The following is an 18839-nucleotide window of genomic DNA, read 5'->3' as shown; positions in this document are numbered from 1 at the left end:
ACTTGCGGTATTGCAGTGAAAAATACCCCCGTGGCCTAGACCACCACTGTAAAAGAGACATCTGTAAAACTATTGACAGGACACCTCAGACTACAAGCAAGGTCAATTATGACATTTTCTATTATTAACTTTTGATCCATTAAGATTTTATATTTGTAAAACCTTCCTCAAGCCAAGAAAATCGATTTAAAAATCTGTGACGTCATCTCAATGTAAAGTCTATTGGCCGAACAGGAAATCGTGGGTGGGGCCAGCGAGGTAAATACCACTGCCCATATTCACTTGGCCGCACAACACGGAAGCAAACTCAGAAGCTATAAACTTTTTGTGGTGTATGCGCCAGCAGAGCAATTCTCATTGGACAGAGTGGGCGCCATTTTCAGTCCGGTATCTAGCTCTTATAATACATCCATGGTCTTTACAGAGGAAATCTCAGTTGTGTCTCCAGCATTCAAATCTCCTACCAACTTTCTCTTAATACAATATCCTGATTTAGAGTCTCTTCTAGAACAATGTATTCACCCTCATCGTCACAGTACGGACGTTATGGTTCGGCGCATGCAGTCGTACAAAGAATACGCTCCGTGACCCCAACACTTACAGTCAAAATAGTTTAATTATCCACTTACTCCGACATACAGAACAATAAATCTAGAGGACAGGTTCCACCTGAAATGTTTTGGTGGTGCACCACTTAGCTGTAGTATGTATGCTACAACCTGAAAAACGGATAAATTCTCCAAAACAAAACACACTAACGTCACACAAACAAACATAACTCATGGCAAGAACAAGATTCTTAAGTTGGATTAGTTAGCCAGTTAACGTTAGCTAATGTAGCTACATTAGCTAACAAAAGAAGACCACAAGAAAGAACGTCATCACTACTCTGCAGAACACACAGCTAGGACCCCAAGCTAATCTGGCAGACCGAGCCAATCTTGTACCTACACTAGCCCAACACACAAACTAAGTGCTTAGGGCCCCTGTGGCCACCAGAGGGCCCCCGAGAGCACATTTTTTCTTTTTTTTTTGATGTATATTATGTCAATGGTAATCATACAAAAATGCAATATAATGTTAATGAGCTGGCTAGCTAATACTACTGGTTTAATCAATGCACACTGCCTCTGTCAGAGCTGGTGTCACGTTCATTAGCACTGTAACAGATGTAAACTGCATTTTGATGCAAGTACAGTTAGTCAGACTAATGTTACACTGCAGTCCTCCTGCATCGATGGAAAAAGCAGCAAAAAAGTAATGTTGTAAAAAAGGACATATCGTTCTGCAGCAGAGAAAAGAAAAAAGAAGAAAACAGAGGACAAGAAACCCTAATTACAGTATTTTACATTAGTATTTTTCATTATGGCTTAATTAGCTAGTTATAGATTAAGAGTTGTTGTTTTATGTGTACAAATTGCTTTCTGCTGAATTTATGTTGGTAAGATAAACTCATTCTATTCCATCAATTATGTACTTACACTATATGAAACTTCCCCTGGAGCACTGTTAAAGTATTTTGGAGCTGGAGCGCAACCAAACCACCTGCCCCTGATACTCCCCAAAGTGCCAGTGTCAGTGATGATCTTGCCACTGTACATTCAGTACTGCAAACCGCGGTGCTGAATAATACAGCAGGTGAGTTTTTCATAAACCATGCTTTTTGTGAGATTTTTTTGTTGTTGACAGACAGTCACATTATCTTTTAATATGACATTTAACATGGCTAGCGTTTATTTTTTTCATCTTAAGTCCATCCTTCTCTGCAGGCGAGGAGCACTTCCTTGCACCTGCATCTACTGATTCTACTGTTCCTCCCATGTGGCTGGTAAGTTTACAGCACAGCAACCTTTGTATTTGCTCAGTTTACTATAGAATATCCTGAGATAAATTTTTCTAATTATAATTATTAATTTCATTTCTCTATAGGTCCTTCTACCTTTGTGGTCATTGAGATCAATGTCACATCTACTCCCTCAGCAACTTCCAACCTACACATTGGATCAGCAGCTCCTCCAGTTGACCCATCTTAGGGGTCATCTGTCCTGTCCGACTCAGAAAGGACTGATCTGGTAAGTGATCTGGTGGTGTATGAATGATCAAGCATTGAAAATAGTCAGTAGTATTGGCGGCACTGTGGCGGTGGGGAGCCCCAAAATCAAACTCTGCTTAGGGCCCCATAAAGGCTAAGGCCAGCCCTGGTCCATTGGAGGGGGGTCTTCTTAATAAAGGGCTAGCCCAAAGGACAAAATAAATGTCATACTGGATTTTCCTTTATCTGGCAACCCAAAAATTGTTCATAATAATGGTTTAGGCAGAGCAGAGCACTATCCTGGTGTCTTCTGGCATATTCCAGGTACAACTCCAGGTTTCTGAAGCCAGGACATGGTGTTTACTTTCACAAACACATAACCAGGATACTCCAAAACTGAGCACTGGATAAACTGATGTAATATCATTTATTCAGTGATATGCCAAAGCTTATCATTAGTACAGAAAAAGAAAGCTGAGGATTTAGTGGAACTAGCTGATGTCACTTGTCAAGGTGGATATACATGTTCAGTAAGAACAAGGGCTTAAATATTCCCCTACCGAACAGAAAGTAGAGATTTACAGTTTCATACTGTATTAATGATTGACAGAGAGGCTAACAAACGATTGCAGACAAAGATGGCTTTATGATGGAGGCTTTCAGTAGTATTGGAGATACAAGCATGTAGCTTAGTCTCCTATCATAACAACCTCACAACATCAGGTTAAAGTAGGATTTTAACTGCCACATAGACAACTGAATTATCCAAATGTATAAGAAAATATAAGTTCAAACTGAAATGGGGTGCAGAGAGGAACACAGAGGACTCTGAGCAATAGGCTAGGGCTCCACTGAAGATTTAAAAGGAAGAGATGGGGTGGAGAGATGAGAATCCATGATACTACTGTCAAGACAGGAGAGTTGGCGTATCAGCGCCTGCAGTGTGTTTAATTTAACCCACCCTGTTATCAAATGATGACTTGTAAAAGCATTTCTACTGATGTGGCTCATCTCATAAGTACGTTTACTATAAATAGTCATTTCTGTTGCTGTTGTTGACCTAAGTGACCAGCGGTTTCACTGGAAAACACATAATGCCGCTGGAATGAAAGAAAACAGATGCTGCTTTCAAGTGTTGTAGTCAAAAACACTGTAATTGTTAAAAGTTAGATTAATTTCAGTGAACTAGAGCAGAGGGCAAGCTATGTCACCTCACTTAACCTAAAAGGATGCACTTTGAAGGCTACAGCATATTATTCACATCTTTTACATCCTTTTACAAAGCATTAAATAAAGTGCATGGTATGGAGGTTTCTGCGTTCGTCAGTGGTGAGAGAAGTACTCAGATCATTACTTTCCTCAATTGAAATTTGCAATACTACAGTAAAAATACTCCATGACAAGTTAATCAACAAAAGTATGCAGGATACAGAAAAATGGCCCTTGTGAGTGTATGAATATATATTATATTATAAAGTTTTCTTTACTCTAATGTCAAAGTGGAGCTTTGTATATTATATAATATATATACACAATATAATTATATAATATTGTATATTACGTAAAGTGGAGCTGAATAAACTAGATTAGATTCAATAAAAAATAACTATTTTGGTAAATTATCAATAGTTAGAGTCATTTTTCAAGCAAAAGTTCTAAACACTCCCTAGTTCAAGCATTTTAATTGCTGCTTTTCTTCGTCTTTTTTGTGAGTAAAGCGAATATGTTTAGGTTTTGGAGAGTTGGTTAGAGATGAAGCAACTTCACCTTGGCCTTTAGTAAATCATGATGGACTCATGATGGACTTTCACTGAGAATTTCACAAATTTTTATTTTCATATTGTATCTCATTATATTTTATATTTGTCATTTTTTATATACAAAATATTAATCAATTAAAAGAGAAAATAACGGACAGATTAATAGGTAATGAAAATAATCATTCATTGCAGCCCTAATATAAAACATGAATCTACTAAGTATAACTGTAGTGGAGTAGGGGTAGAAATTACGATAGAATAGAAATACTCAAGTACAGTACCTCAATTAAACATTGAGTAACTGTTACATTCCACCACTGGCATTAATTATGTTTCTCCACTCAATCATTAATTTGTTACTCATATTTCTTATGGTCTGTGACATTTTTGATTCTAAGAATGTAAATGCCAATATTCACATTTTACTGTAATTTATTAAAAACACCAACAGGTGCGTTTAAGCAATACGTACATCTGATAATGTTATATAACTTTCTGTGTGAATGACGCAGTTATACCTTTTCTTGTGTAAAGATGTGACTAGCATCTCTCTCACTTTACTGCTGCCGCTGCATGAAGAAACACTTGTCACGGATATTGCCGCTTCATCTGGGATGTTCCTTGGAGTTTTCTACGAAGCTGCAGAGGTGGCTGCGCTCTTCACCAGAAACATCCGAGGAGAGCCAAAAACTGAGGAGCGGAATGTGCAGATATTACAGTGCAGGCACAGAAACGAAAGCATGAGCTCATACATTTAAAAAAAATAGAAGAATCTGTTTAATCTAGTCAATTACAAGTGAGTGTTTAATTTCAGTAAACAAGTGAAAGATAAAATCCAACAAGTTTACACGCAACCAAGGAGGATTACAGCAGCCTACAGACGGGTAATAAATTAAAGGAAAAATCAACATAAAGTGTCTTAATAAGGTTTTGGGCCACCATGTGCCGCCAGAACAGCTTCAATACACCTTGGCATTGATTCTACAGTCTCTGAACTCTGCTGGAGGGATGAACACCAGTCTTCAAAAGAGATTCCCTCATTTGGTGTTTTGATGGTGATGGTGGAGAGTGCTGTCTAATACCTCAGTCCAAAATCTCCCATACTTGTTCAATTGGGTTGAGATCTGATGACTGTGAAGGCCATAGCATATGATTCACATCATTTTCATACTCATCAAACCATTCAGTGACCCCTTGTGCCTGGTGAATTGGGGAATTGTCATCCTGGAAGAGACCACTGCCATCATCAGGATAGAAATGTTTCATCATAGGATAAAGGTGATGACTCAGAACAACTTTGTAGTGATAAGCAGTGAGTCTTCCCTCTAAGGGGACAAGTGGACCCAAACCATGCCAGCAAAATGCCCCCCACAGCATAACAGAGCCACCAGATCCCCTCACTATAGGGGTCAAATATTCAGACCTGTACCAGTTTTTCCTTTAGTCACCCGTTTGTATATCTTAATCCTCATGGAGTGATCCCCACAAGGACCTACTGTTGTTTTGCTTGTTTAACAAAATCATTTAAAAACTATATATGAAACGAAATTAAAAATAGTTTTAAAAAAGTAGTTTATTTATAAATAAATAAATATACTATAAATAATACTTTTAATTAATTAAAAATATGACCTCTAAATAAAATAAGTCTTCTGATTAAGACTACAAAAGCCAACATTAAGGACATCATTTTATATGTAAAATATTTAAATATTAGATATTATAATATATGAGGTACACAAACAGTAGTGTATGTTTTTCTTGTAGGACTCAACTTTCAAGTGTGTTTGTGTTTTGGATAGATGGAGCTGAGGGTCATACACCTGCAGATGAGCATTTCACCATCTGATATTTTGAAATTTGAGACCTCCACTCTTTTCTTTAAAATGATTTGCAGTACACAATGCAACAGTATTTACATTGCCATGCTCCTACATCACCATTTGTGCACTCATCTCCTTTCATCCAGTTACGTGTTGTGTTGAAATATGCTCACAAACTAAATAATACCCTAATGATGAACTGTCTTCAAAATATTTACTCTTGTAGATGTCTCAAAACTCTAAAACACAAATTTGCTAACACCATAAAAAGCAAATGTTTGTAGCCTGTCCAGAAACAGGAGCCAAGTAAAGTCAGCAGTCCAATCTGACCTCCTATAATTACTTACTACAACTTATAACTTATCAAATCATATCTAACTAATTAGTATCATGTATTTTAGACTATTGCTCCTGTATAGTTGATATCAATTACAAAGCACCAGCTAGGATTTCAATTTGTACACACACACTGCAAACTCCAGTCTACTTAGGCAGACTCAAAACCACAGTTACAATAATTTATAGATCTTTTAGATAATACTACATTAAAAGTTAAATGTTTTCACTCATACAGTATAAACAGATGTTACAAGTGTTTTATCACAGAACTATGACAGAATAATCAGTTATTAGTCATTGCGTGTCGAGCTGAACCTACTGAACTCAGTGCACTGTCAATCTCAATCTACACAGGTGAGAGGAGGGGCTGATTTATCGGAATATAACCTAACTTTTTGTTAGTGGAAACCACCCAAATGGTGCAGAAGGTGGCTGATATTGATCACAATCTGCCCAAAACAGTTTTTACCCATGAAATTAAATAAAAAGTAGCCCAGAAAACCGCCCTATCTGGCAAAACCGCACTCACCCCAGCCAACCCCCTACGACTACGGTGTGGTAGAAGAAAGTAGCACTTCCAGGACTTAATAGAACGTTGGTAAAGAACATGATCCAGGCAGAAATGATGTTTCTGTGGCAGTGGCGGCAAGAACCGAGGATTGGCGGGGATTGTAACAACTACTACTTATCCATATAACAGAATCAATGATTTTCTTTGCGTTTGTGTGATCGGTATCAATAACATCTTCTTGATCCTCATAGAATGATCGACCATTTATAGCAAACAATGACACGCACTAGACATACATTTTACTCTATTTTTCCTTTACCCAGACTGACGAATGGAGGCTTGTAGACTGTAGAAGTTGCTGCCAGAGGAACTTCAACAAGGGAATTCATTATCATCTTTTATAGCCACTTCTTCAAACACATTTTATTGTCCGCCTTTGATTATGATGTCTTTTACCTCATTTTATTTCACATATATTTTTCAAACCGTTTGATCTCCATTTAATCCCCTGTTTTTATCCATCTTTCATTATTTGTACAGTTTTATGATTTCCTCTGAAAACATTTTGTGAACCAGTATTTCAGAGATGTGCTATATAAATAAAATTCCCTATTAAACAAACACCATCATGATTCTTGGGTCGTCCTGTTGCTTATTAGCAATGCATTTCCTTGTGATGATGACTGACCAAGGTTCGTAGATTATCCACCTTTTAATTTTGAACTACATCACTGGTTGGATGGAACTCTGAAGTGAGTAAGAAATTGGAAGCATGTGTTTTTTTGCATGTTTCATTATGTCTTGGCCTGGCGTACCTACAACCGTATTATCCTGTTACATGTTTGCGCTGCATTTCATTCACATGCTGCAAACAAATGTTATGATGGGCTGTCAAAGGTGGGGGGAAAGTCATGGAGCTGGTCCACGATGGGCAAACATATAAGAAACAAATCTGAACTAAACATATTAACCATCCTGATCAGACTGCTCTGTTCTACCTGCAGGACGGTGATATCAAACCATCTGTTTAAACGAGAAGCAGATTTGTGGGGATAGTGCGAGAGTTACCCCCTTTGATTGAATCAGGTCAATAAGCCGAATTCCAAATTTTTGATCAGAATGTGGGGGTGGATAGCATGGGGTAACGTCACCACATACTTTGCGGTGAGTCATAGGCTGGAGGCGAGAGGGCTGAAAAAAGGGGGGGGCTATGGAGTGACCTTATGATGTTGTAATTTAACGTAGAGCATGTCACTTTGTCTAAAAATAACAGCCAGTTCAGACTGAAATAGCAGGTCTATTTCTGTTTGGTGTTTCTGTTGGACGCCTCTGGGGCGCTCTCTCCGGGGGTGTGCATGCTAGCAAGGGAGAGCAGGAGCAGGAGGAAGGGAGAGAATGTGTTGTTTTGTTTTTCATTCTTTCCGCTTTAAAAGAGGAGGGGGAATCTGGAAAAGAAAAAAAAAAAGAAGAAGAAGAAGAAGAAGGGAGCAGCCGAAACCTTTTCAATCATCCCTGCAAACTATCCACAGTTGTCTAAACCATTAAACTCTCAGTTTGAAATGAGTCTTCTCTTGCAGCAGTGGCAAAGACTGAGAACATTCTTTTGGGGGAAAAGCTGGTCATTTTGATTTAAGACTGGGGTCCCAGCTAGCTTGGCTCTACAGTATGTCACCCCAGTCAACAATGTGCTCTAATGACTGGAAGCAAATTGATACCATTTGTCTCGGAAAGCTCCCCTCGGTCTGGAACATTGGGTTTAAGCTTACAGCTAAGCCCTGGATGTGTGACGTGATTACGAAGAAGGTCAAGAATTATCATTTTTCACTGTGATTCTTTTTGTACAGTCCAGTTGGATACAGGGGCTATGAATCATCGCAACATGAATATACTGTATTACTCATTCTCCTTAAACTGACTGTTGCAGCCTCTGCAGCCCCCCCCCCCCCCCTCCACACACACACACACACTCACACTCACTACCTCTCTGCTCCGCACACAGTGATGTACCGTACTTAAAGGAACCCCTGTTTAGGTTGACTTGCCTTTAAAAGCCTTGCTGCTATAACAACTTCCTCAAGCCTTTTTCTGTCCCAAACACAGACGGAGGAATGTGTGTTTTACGAAAACAGACTCAATCCACCATGCAGGATATTAGGCCACAACATAGGCTGACAGTAACGTGTGTGAGTACAACAACAGAGCAGCATGTACTGTGGCAAACTACAGCAGCTATTCTTAGCACTCACGGTTCGACTTAAAACCACAAACCACCCATACCTTGTGAATATGAAATCCTATTTCCTAAAACAACTAACTTGTAGCAGCAAATACATTTTGTAAGAAAGTGCTCTGATTATGTTTTTATCAACATAATGTTGTAAAATGGTATCTGCAAAATGTTTTTAGTACAAGTATTAAAAAATGTTCAACATATTTCATATGTCATTCATTCAATATCCACTGCTGGCAATGAAAGCATGATTAATGTTGAAATGGTTATGGCAACCCAAATGTCCTGATTCAAGGTCAGGAAAGATTGTGGCCTTGGTTAAATATAGGGAAAGTCAACACTGAACAAAACAGACCACACTGCCTTTTTAGAATACTTAATAAAATACCAAAATCACAATCTTTCTCTATCATTAAAGCTGCATTAATTTAATGTTGGTCACTTGGGGGCAGTGTTGCAAGCTAAAAACAACACCTTATCACCTTTTAAAGCCAATGTGTTAGCAAACAATTGCCTGTTTACACATCCAGCAGACACAGTAACATTAGCATTCATTTGGAGTTGTCTTACTGGCCAACCTTTTAATTCTGCTGTGGTCTCTACCAACTCCTGAGACACATATCTGACTCTTTAGCTGCTAAATTATCCACTATGTTCACCAGCTAGTTCCTAACTTGTCTGCTGTCAGGTGCTGAGCAGGTACAGTACAGTTGGTTTGCTGACAACACCTGCCATCTTCAGCTGATAACGGGGTTGATGGGAGTGAAGTTGTGGACCAGGAAACAAAAACTAGTCAGCTAAAAGTGAATGGGAAGCTAAAAGGCTCTTTAGAGCTGCAGAGTTGGTGATTATTCTCAGTTTTAACCAATTTAGACTTGAAAATGAGTATATTATTATTTGTGATATCCTGTTTTTTACTTAGTAAAAGGTTTTGAATCTTAGTTGAACCATTCTTCACATAGTGATAATTATTGTCTGGGAGTAGCCTTTTACCCCCTCCTGTTTTAACTCTTGAGTACATCACTCTATTGTAAATTGTCTTTACTATTGTCTAAAATGTAAAACTGACTCAGTCATTGTTAACAACTGTATTTGCATACTGTATGATCACTGCCTCTTGGCCCACAGTAGTATACCATTAAAAAGTTTAACGTCACCTCCAGGTCTGAGCCTAACTCCACCCACTTCATCATTTACTAAAAAGTGGGCAAGGGGCTGGGGGGGGGGGGGGGGGGGGGGGTGGATGTGTGAGGCTGGACAGGAGTTGCTCAGTGACATCCACTGGCCAGAGGGGAAAAAAAATAAATAAATAAGAGGAAGACAAACAGTGCGACAACATTTAAACGAACAAGTCATTTTTAAAAACACTGTCTGTGTTTAACTTGGTTTATTTTCACATGAAGACAGATTTAGCTTCAGCTGCTAACAGCAGCATTGACCTGCTGGAGGAAATCTCCATCTGTTACTGTCCACAGAAGTCAGAGCTGCTGGCAGCCACAAAAACAACAGAAATCGTCTTCGCACTTCGTCCTGTAGCTCTTTAAATCTCCAGCTGTTTGTTCCTGGAATTATTTGCTGGTAAAATCTTGTTTCAAAACATTAAATTGTGGTGTAACCAGAGCTCCACTGTTACTGAACCTGCCTTCAGCGGACAGGTTCAGGACAAGATTTTACCAGCTGATAACTGCAGGAACAGACAGCCGGAGAGTTAAAGAGCTATAGGATGAAATGCAAAGAGGATTTCTGTTGTTTTTGTGGCTGCCAGCTGCTCTTCCTCCCATGGACAGTCACAAACAGAGAGATTTAAAGGGCTGATTTAAAACAGCAGATGACATGTAGAGCCATCTTCAACCCATGAAATGCAGACTTTTAAAAAGTTGGTGTCAATGTCAATATTAACACCAGTATTGAAATGTTTCATCACAGTACAGTCATATAATCTACTTTACAGCTCAAAAAACACGTTTAAGTGTGCTCTTTAAACACACCACTCCACAACAAAGGATTTTAAGTGATTTCTTTAACACCTTTTGCGGTATATATATATAGTCTAAATGTGAAACCTGGTCTCCTGTGTTTTGTACGCCCAACCCTCCACCACAACCTGCTATCTAAGACTGATGTTGTACATCCTTGATTGGATAAATCATTGCCTATGAAGGTAATCCAGGCAGCAAGAGTGTTTCCTGCAAAGGAAATTGCTAGTATATAAATGTATTTTGTAGGAGATAGGGTTGGAATAGAGTGTAAATTTCGGGGATTATGGTTACAACGATGTCAGACCAGTTCAGTAGTCAATAGCGAAGAGTTTATTTTCAGCTGAAGCTTGATTTGTTTTCTTTCGTGAGTCAAATAACCAGCAAGCGTCTGGCTTGCGGATCTGCACAGGCCTGCCCTGTTATGTGCTGTATATATATTTTATGCAATCTCATCCTTCATGCTCTTAGTACATCTCCGCATCAATTTCACAACAGGCCTTTCTCAAATTCTCTCATTCTCTCTGAATATATTTCTACAGACGGCTCCCCATTAATAAAGCTGTCAGGTGAGAAAATAAAGCTTATTTTTTACCAGTAATACCATCCGTCGTGTAGAATTTGTGCCTCAAAAAGCAACGATAAGTCCGCCCCATGATTATTTAGTCTATATTATGAGAAATATTGACGTGAAACTCCATCACCTGGTTCAAATATGAGCGACTGTGTCTGCCAGTGCTCGTCTGAGAGGGAACATTCGGATGCCAATTGAATGAGGAACTCCCTCATGAGATGGTCTGATGACAGGGTCAGATTGACTTGAAAGCTTGGAGGAGTTCACGTCTGGGTTTGAGTGTGCCAAATTGCAATATTGCCAGACATGTAATCACGGTATGGATGTTGCGTTGTGGTAGAATTCATACTGCGCACCGGGTTAACATTGGATCCAGCTCTCTGGTTTGCACAACACAGCAGTGGCACTTCTTGCTTTAAAGCGTGATCTCTCAGTGATCTCATCGCTAATGATAACTGACTCAACTCCAAACACAAGAGGGGTGAGAGATTAAAACGCTACGAGGCACCTACAGTGCAGCTACAGTAAAACAGGTCCATGATGTAATGTTTCTCAAAAGCAACAGGGCGAGGTTTAAACACATGAAAGTCCAGGACCAATTGGAAACAGATTTGACCTGACAAGTGTGATTGTAGCCTGTTGTTTCAAGACAAGACCTGTCTGTGCGCATGTGTGTGAAAGAGCGAGAGAGAGGAGAGATAGCACTGGGGAGTTAGGTGGCAGGCCTCAAATTTCTTTTTACCATCCATGAAATCCACAAACACCAAGCAGCCAGGGGAGTCTTAAGAGATGGAGATGAGCCTCAAGGTGCAGCTGATGAACGTGCAGGACCAGCCAAGCAACATAAAAAGAGAGATCTGTGTAGCCATTGAAGTGAATTTCAACCAGTTGTTTCTAATTAGGTCCGGCTCCTGGGATCAGCCCAGAAGATACGTTCCTCCTGAATGTCTCTGCTTCTATAAACAACCCTCCTCTGGTTCTTGAGCTGACTGGGGCCTCAGACCTGGCCCTCGAAGCTCACCTATGCCAAGGTGTCTACAAAGCTTTGCTACTTGCTGCACTTTTGACCACAAATGACTACTAATGATCATATCTGGAATATTTATTGAGGACAAACAGAAAAAAAATCCGTCAGAGTTAAAAGTAGATCAGTGGTCATTTGATTTAGTCTTTGGATGGACATGTTTATTAGTTTTAGCCACATTTGGCTAAAACTAATAAATAAATAGCCACTTGATTAAAAGTTAAAAGTTTTTGTACAGATAAAACTAATGACATATAGCATGTTAATTAGCGAGTTTTAGAGGGGAGGATTTTGTTATGTTTGGACAGAGCTGCCAGGTTTTCCAGTCTTTGTGGTAAGCTAAGCTAAACGGCTTGTGGTGTTAGCTTCATATTTATCATGCAGACATGAGAAAAGTCATCATCAAATAAGTTAAAATATTATTTTGGCACAGTAATATTCCTTTAGTGAACATCTTGAGGAAGATTTAAAAAGTAGACTAAACTAATGTGATAGCGGATGTCACATTAGCTTGCTTTTTTATAAACGGCCTGCATGTTTTCATAGTTTGTGCCAACTGTTTTGTTGCTGCTTCTTTTTTCAGTGGGATTGTACATGACATTAGTCCATAAATCCATTATTTTTCCTTCCAGGAACCACTAACGTCAGCTAACATTACTGGCAGAGACATAATGGTACCGAAATGCGAGATGCTGCTTGTTAGCGCAATAGGTCAAGCAGCTAAATCAACTGGAGATATTTTTGGGCGGCAGAGGACACAATATGTGGTTCCATATGCCCGTGCAGGTCATTGAAGAAAACTTCATTAAAACAGTATTTGTCTATTCATCTGTCTTTCACATTATAATTCAGTTTTTACTCATTACAATATAATACATTTTGTTATAGTTTTCAAAGGTCACTGATAACTTAGCTTTAGCTTTGGTGAAATTAACACTGGAGCAGATGAAAGCAGCCTGTGTTATTGCTAAAGAGATGTAACCCTGCATCTGTGTAACAGGGCCATCATCTTTCAGAGAGCAGTGCTCCAGTGTTTGCATTTCGAGTTTTACTCAGCACGCCAGTTGTTTTCCTCATTTATCACCCATCTGTCTCCTCTGACTTCTTTTTCATTTGTTCTCTCTTCCAACACAATTTTCTTTTCATTTCTCTTGATTCCTTCACTTTAACCGTTACCTTTCTCTCCTGTGCACAAGGACTAATCGCCACCTCTCCCCTTGAGTTAGAAAAACAAGTTCACCTTTGCATTATCACCCCAAACGTCTGCTCAGGCTATTATCATCTTCTTAAGTTACCTATCCAAAGCCCACAGTTATGAATCTTAATACTGTGTGCCTTTGAAGCCGGTATCACAATGCATACTTTAGTGAAATATCTTCATCCTTTCTACCACACTTTGATCACTAAGTAGGAGTGAAGCACAAAACCTGTTACAAGAACTCGAAATTGGACAAGTCAAGCAGAGGACAGGCAAGATTTGCAATCCTTTATGAATGACACAGCACAATATTATTTCACTGATATTTATGTTTTAGCTTTGTTTTTCCAGATTGCTTCGTTTTATAAAGCTGAAGTTCTGAATAAAAAGAACCCAGATACATACAGTATTCTAATTCTGTTATAAATTAGCTTCAGTCCGCTCCTGACGCGGAAGATGAGAGAAGATATATTGCATAACTCACACTGAGTCGTCGGTGGAGGCTTGATACAGCAGCGGGGTAATCCTGATCCAGCGAGGGGGTGTCCTCACCCGGCCCTGCTGCTCCACATGTACAACTCTTGCTGTGTGTGTGTGTTTGTGTGTGTAAAGCAACGTGTTCTCTCCTCCCAGCAGTCTGAAGCACTCTTTAAGGCTATTTATAATCAGCGTTTTTGTTTGCAGACTGGGTTGTTACCTCCACTCGCTTATCTTTGAGTTATTTGATAGAGTAGTGAGGTCATTGGATAAGAGTGGTTTTGACAAAACGAGCGTGCAGTCACTGGGAATTGATGAGTTCCAGTGGCTCAATGGCTAAGTAATCATTCAGGCAAGTGTAACCACTCCTTCATTTTATCTGCCTTGATCTTGAACTGTTCTACAATATCTCAGGTTCAAATTTGGGGAATCTAGACTCACCAGTGATAGATGTTTTGCCTCTGTCACCCTGTTGGTTTCCTTGTGAAACAGTTCCTTCAAGTTGCCTCTCTGACTTGAGCAACTGACCTGCAAGATAAAAGTAACTATTTTCAGTAAATATATTGAATTTGAGTGATTCTATTTGACCACAGATTGACATTTACTGACATACAGTAACTGATGAAACTGATTTAAAGCTGCATTTTCTTTCGTCACTTGGGTGCATATCCAAACTCCACAACAAGATAACAATCATTCACATTTGACATCAAATGGCCCTCTCAAGTTGAAACGGCTAACATGTTGTCTGTTTACACATCAAGCTAGCATCAAGCCACATTAGCGTTCATTTTGCAATCATGTTTTTGGTCACCTATTGAATGTAAGGCAAATATTCATTCTCCATCTAGCTCTGTTTTGACCTCCACCAACTTCTACGAAAAATACCTGGCTATTCACCTTCTAAAAACGCAATGTTCACCAGCTAGTAGCTAGCTACTATTGTTTGCGATTTGGTGCTGGGCAGGTAGTGTATGTTGGGGTTATCAAAGTATTTTTGCTAAGAACAGCTGCTTGAAATTGGGTTGACGAAAAGAGTGAGACTGATCCAAAAAATTTCATGTTGTAAAATCAAAACAATGAGCTAATACAAAGAAGCTTAGAAAGACACTAAAATGCAGATAATTCTCTGTGGGTTTCACACCCCTTTAACAAAGTAATCATTTGACCAGTTGTCCATAAAAATATTGATTAATCCAGCTTTAAAATCTGGATTTACTACCATAATTTAACATCTATGCAACCTTATACAGTAAGACCTTTATGACTTGGACTACTAATGTACATTGTACTACTGGGCACTATCATTGAAATCTTTTCTTCATGCTCTTTTATTTTCTTATTTTATTTTCCTACAGGTCTGTGGCCAGGACTACTGAGACCATGAGAAGTCAACACAATTGTTTTACTTATATTTTCTGCCAGCTTTATTTAAATAGAGCAGTTTCTGAGGGAAATTCCTCTGAAAATCATCAACTGCTTATATATAATTATAAAGGAATTACAGACCAATAATATAAAGCCTTTTTTTTTGTTTTGTTTTTTTTTTTGTTTTGCCAACATAAGTCTAAATGCCCTGCCAAGAAGAAAATTCTGATTGAGAACTTTGATTGAGAATCTTGCTGGAAAAATACTGGGCCTAAAAGTATTGGAATCAGTTCTAAAAATGTGGATTTTAGTTAACTGTAGGAAAAATGGCTCCAAGGTCACTAAAACCTACAAATTCCCAGACAAATTGCTCAAGACATAACCTCAGTGTCCTCACTATAACTACAGTCCTGCTTACCTACCTCTTTGAGTGACCTTATCTTATTTGTTTCCTGATTTATGTGACTTGGCCGATATAAGAATGCCATTTCTCATTGGGATTAATAAAGGGCTCTATTTATCTATCTATCTATCTTTTTTTATTAACTTGTTTTGGATACATGTGTAATTACAGACACATAGCCAACTTTCTTTAACGTCAATTTTTATAATTTTTCTTTCTTAAAGATATGAGTTTGACAGACAGTCCAACTCCTGGGAAAAGTGGCATTGCAGCAGGGTGGAAGGCATTAAGAGCTTTCAGCGACGCCCCAAGGCAGGCTCATGTGATACCCTGTAAGAGAAGGGCTAATATTTTACAGTCAGCTTGGTATTTACCAGAAGCTTGTATCGTTCACCTCGGATCAAGACCAAAGTATCAAAACATTCTGAGGATGAGCATTGAACCTGCTTTTCAGCTCTCTTCCGAGGATAAGGCCCCTTTACTTATCAACGAGGGGTTCAGTCATTGGTCATGGGGAGTACAAAGAGGCAGAAGAGAAAAACTCAGATGTCAAAATTTGGGGGGTAAAACTTGGATGCTTAACATGACGTTGAAGTTAGGCATGTAAAATGTGACACCACAAGAACTCTTGCCTATGAGCCACAGCCGTGACGTAATCCATGATACATAGCACTAAAATGTAGAAAATCCTCTTTTGTAAAACACGAGAGGGAGAAGTCAGCCTGTTTGATTGATGGAATTGTTACAGAGTCTACTTAACAATCCTCTAAATTTAGATCTGATTTCGTATCCCTGTTCTGAACATGGATTTCTGGCCTGCGACCCAGGCATTACCTCAGCCGTGCAGCTTTGAGTGAGTGCGGTGTACTTGAAGACTGGGCAGAGAGGCCGCTGTCATCCAGTCGTAATAGCTGCTATTGGTATGTTGAACTCAGCCCAGCCTGCAGTGTAATGGCAAAACAAGCACAATTGTTCACATCCAGATATATTATTCCTGCTGCTGCAAACTGAAAACATGCTCATGTTAGTGTGGGCCTGTTCATGCAGGGAGGTAAAGAGGGCCAAAGGAGCCAGGTGGTCTGGGTTTCCTCAAAGCCTCTCTTTCACTCGTGTATCTTTATTTGCATTTTGACAAATGGTCCTGTTGCTGTGAATAAAGCGCAGTGCATCGAGTCCACGTTATGAGCTGTATGTTGATGTAAGAGAAGAAAGAAAGGAGAGATGACGGCATAAGCTCAGGATATTATTTGAACTTCATTTGAATTAAAAGATACATATATACATAAACATTTGAAATCAAGGAATTAAATCATTGGGGAGAGTGGGAAAAAACACTTTTTAAAAACATACATGTGATAAAGCTGCTCTAAAAAACATTTTTCTACTTACAGTGGATCAATGATTACTCGTCATGTTAAAGGGTTTGTCCCTATAGGCAAAGTCAAAGAGAATTATCACCCAGCTCTGCAGTTGCCCTCAGAGTTTTAGCGTCTTTCAGCTCATTGTTTTGGTTTTACAGCCCACAACTTTACTATGTATGTTATATGTGTTAACAGCCACAGCAGGTAAGCTGTTTTTAGTTAAAGCTTTGACAAACCCACTGTATGCTACCTGCAAAGCACACACTAGACAGACACACTTATACCAGCATATAGCTGGTGAGCACAGTGGAGCACTGCTAAAGAGTCAGATATTTCCTTCAGAAGTTGCGACAGAGCAGAACAGAGCTAAAAGGAAAGAGAACATTGGATTTACTTTTGCCAGGTGAATACAGACATGACATAAATGCTAATGTTGCTCCGTGTGTGCTGGATAAGTAATTTTTTTTTTTTGCTAACATGTTTGCCGTAGCAACTTTCCGAGGAGATAATGTTATGTTCATAGCTTGTTGCGCCAAAAATTATTATTGCTGGCTGAAAGGTTAATTTTGGTTCATTACAACTTGGATATTATTTTTTGTAGTTTTGGCCATCATTCCTACATAACATAGCACAGACCTGGTTAATGTTAAGATCTGGAGACTTCAGGTTTTAAACAAACCCCCACCTTAGCCAAAATGATATGGAAGATAAAGCAAATGTATTTTTTTTAAAAAAACAAACAAACAAAAAAAAAACTATCTTTTTAAACATCCATCACAGTTTTCAGACAGACTTCCTGGTTCAACTTTAACCACACTTACAGTGATTGTTCGTGTATAGTTTTGCTGTGCAATGGAAATAAATGAAGTGGTTTAGATAATCTGGCTAAACTGTTAGCATGTCTGACTGCTTTTGTTTTAGACTTGGACTTAATTAGAGCGATGCTTCCACATTTCCAGATCTCAGCAATGTACAATGTTATCCTAACTGATAGAAATGGTGGCCAAAACTATGTAAATAAGACTCAAGTTGTAATAAATCAGAATTATCCTTTAACTGTGTGGATTTGGACCCCTGATGTTCCTCCTTGCACTGACTGAACTACACTGCCTCCCACAAACTCGACCCAAACCCACAGACTACAGATGCCCAGATTCTCTCCACTGTATAAATACCTTTAACAGGGACTGTAAGCAGCACTCTAATGACACTGGCACCAGAAGCAAAGAGATTCCTGAGAAACCCAATTCTTTCCATATCAAAATAATATAGTATATATAAAAGACTGTAAACAACATTAGCGGTTGTTTTCTGCTCTTCTGATTTTCAGTTTGAGGAACAATCATTTAATTCCAACAACTGCAATGGTTTGTCTTTGTTGAAGTTACATTAGTAATGCACTGGATTTTCCTGTCAGATTCCTTCTGACTTCCACAATATAATGTGATGAGGGTGCATAGTAAGTAGCCTACTTTAGAGCATGATATGTGCATACGGTTAAAAAAAAAAAAAAAAAAAGCCTTTCATTTACTGCACTTTTATGCACAGGAGGCTTATCCAGTAATGAAAAACATGTTTCCAGGTTGCAGACGTTGTCACATACCCGGGCATGAATGTGGTAATCAATACTTTATCAACACCTATGATATTCAACATATGAGGTCTTTTTTTGTTAAACAGTACCGTCATTTTTTCATGGTTGATTTCTGTTGCGTTTACTGCATTTCACACTTTAAATAGCATGAAAGAATTCAATGTTAGCA

At 38.8% G+C, this 18839-nt stretch overlaps 1 protein-coding gene and 1 long non-coding RNA gene across 14 annotated transcripts in view; one reads left to right on the top strand and one right to left on the bottom strand.

Annotated features, from left to right (window-relative positions):
- myocd (myocardin) overlaps window positions 1-18839 on the bottom strand; it is a 164207-nt gene that overhangs the window by 133267 nt on the left and 12101 nt on the right. For 10 of the 11 annotated variants that reach the window (XM_044338789.1, XM_044338797.1, XM_044338799.1 and 7 more), the window contains 2 exons: window positions 16550-16656; window positions 14386-14472 (listed from right to left, as the gene is read on the bottom strand). The gene's annotated coding sequence lies outside the window, so the exon portion shown is untranslated. The remainder of the gene's footprint in view (window positions 1-14385; window positions 14473-16549; window positions 16657-18839) is intronic. The other variant, XM_044338790.1, reaches the window with a different exon arrangement.
- LOC122972007 lies at window positions 104-15805 on the top strand. 3 transcript variants are annotated; one of them, XR_006399619.1, is made up of 4 exons: window positions 104-1638; window positions 1770-1828; window positions 1930-2072; window positions 15303-15805. It is a non-coding gene; the product is annotated as an uncharacterized LOC122972007 (long non-coding RNA). The 3 variants fall into 3 exon arrangements; XR_006399617.1 differs by lacking the exon at window positions 15303-15805 and adding an exon at window positions 6789-8837; XR_006399618.1 differs by lacking the exon at window positions 15303-15805 and adding an exon at window positions 4327-4482.

This window comes from Thunnus albacares, chromosome 20 (genome assembly GCF_914725855.1).
Source record: "Thunnus albacares chromosome 20, fThuAlb1.1, whole genome shotgun sequence".
Classification (NCBI taxonomy): domain Eukaryota; kingdom Metazoa; phylum Chordata; class Actinopteri; order Scombriformes; family Scombridae; genus Thunnus; species Thunnus albacares.
Note: the sequence above shows the minus strand (reverse complement) of the source record. Positions and strands in the feature narration are given on the sequence as shown.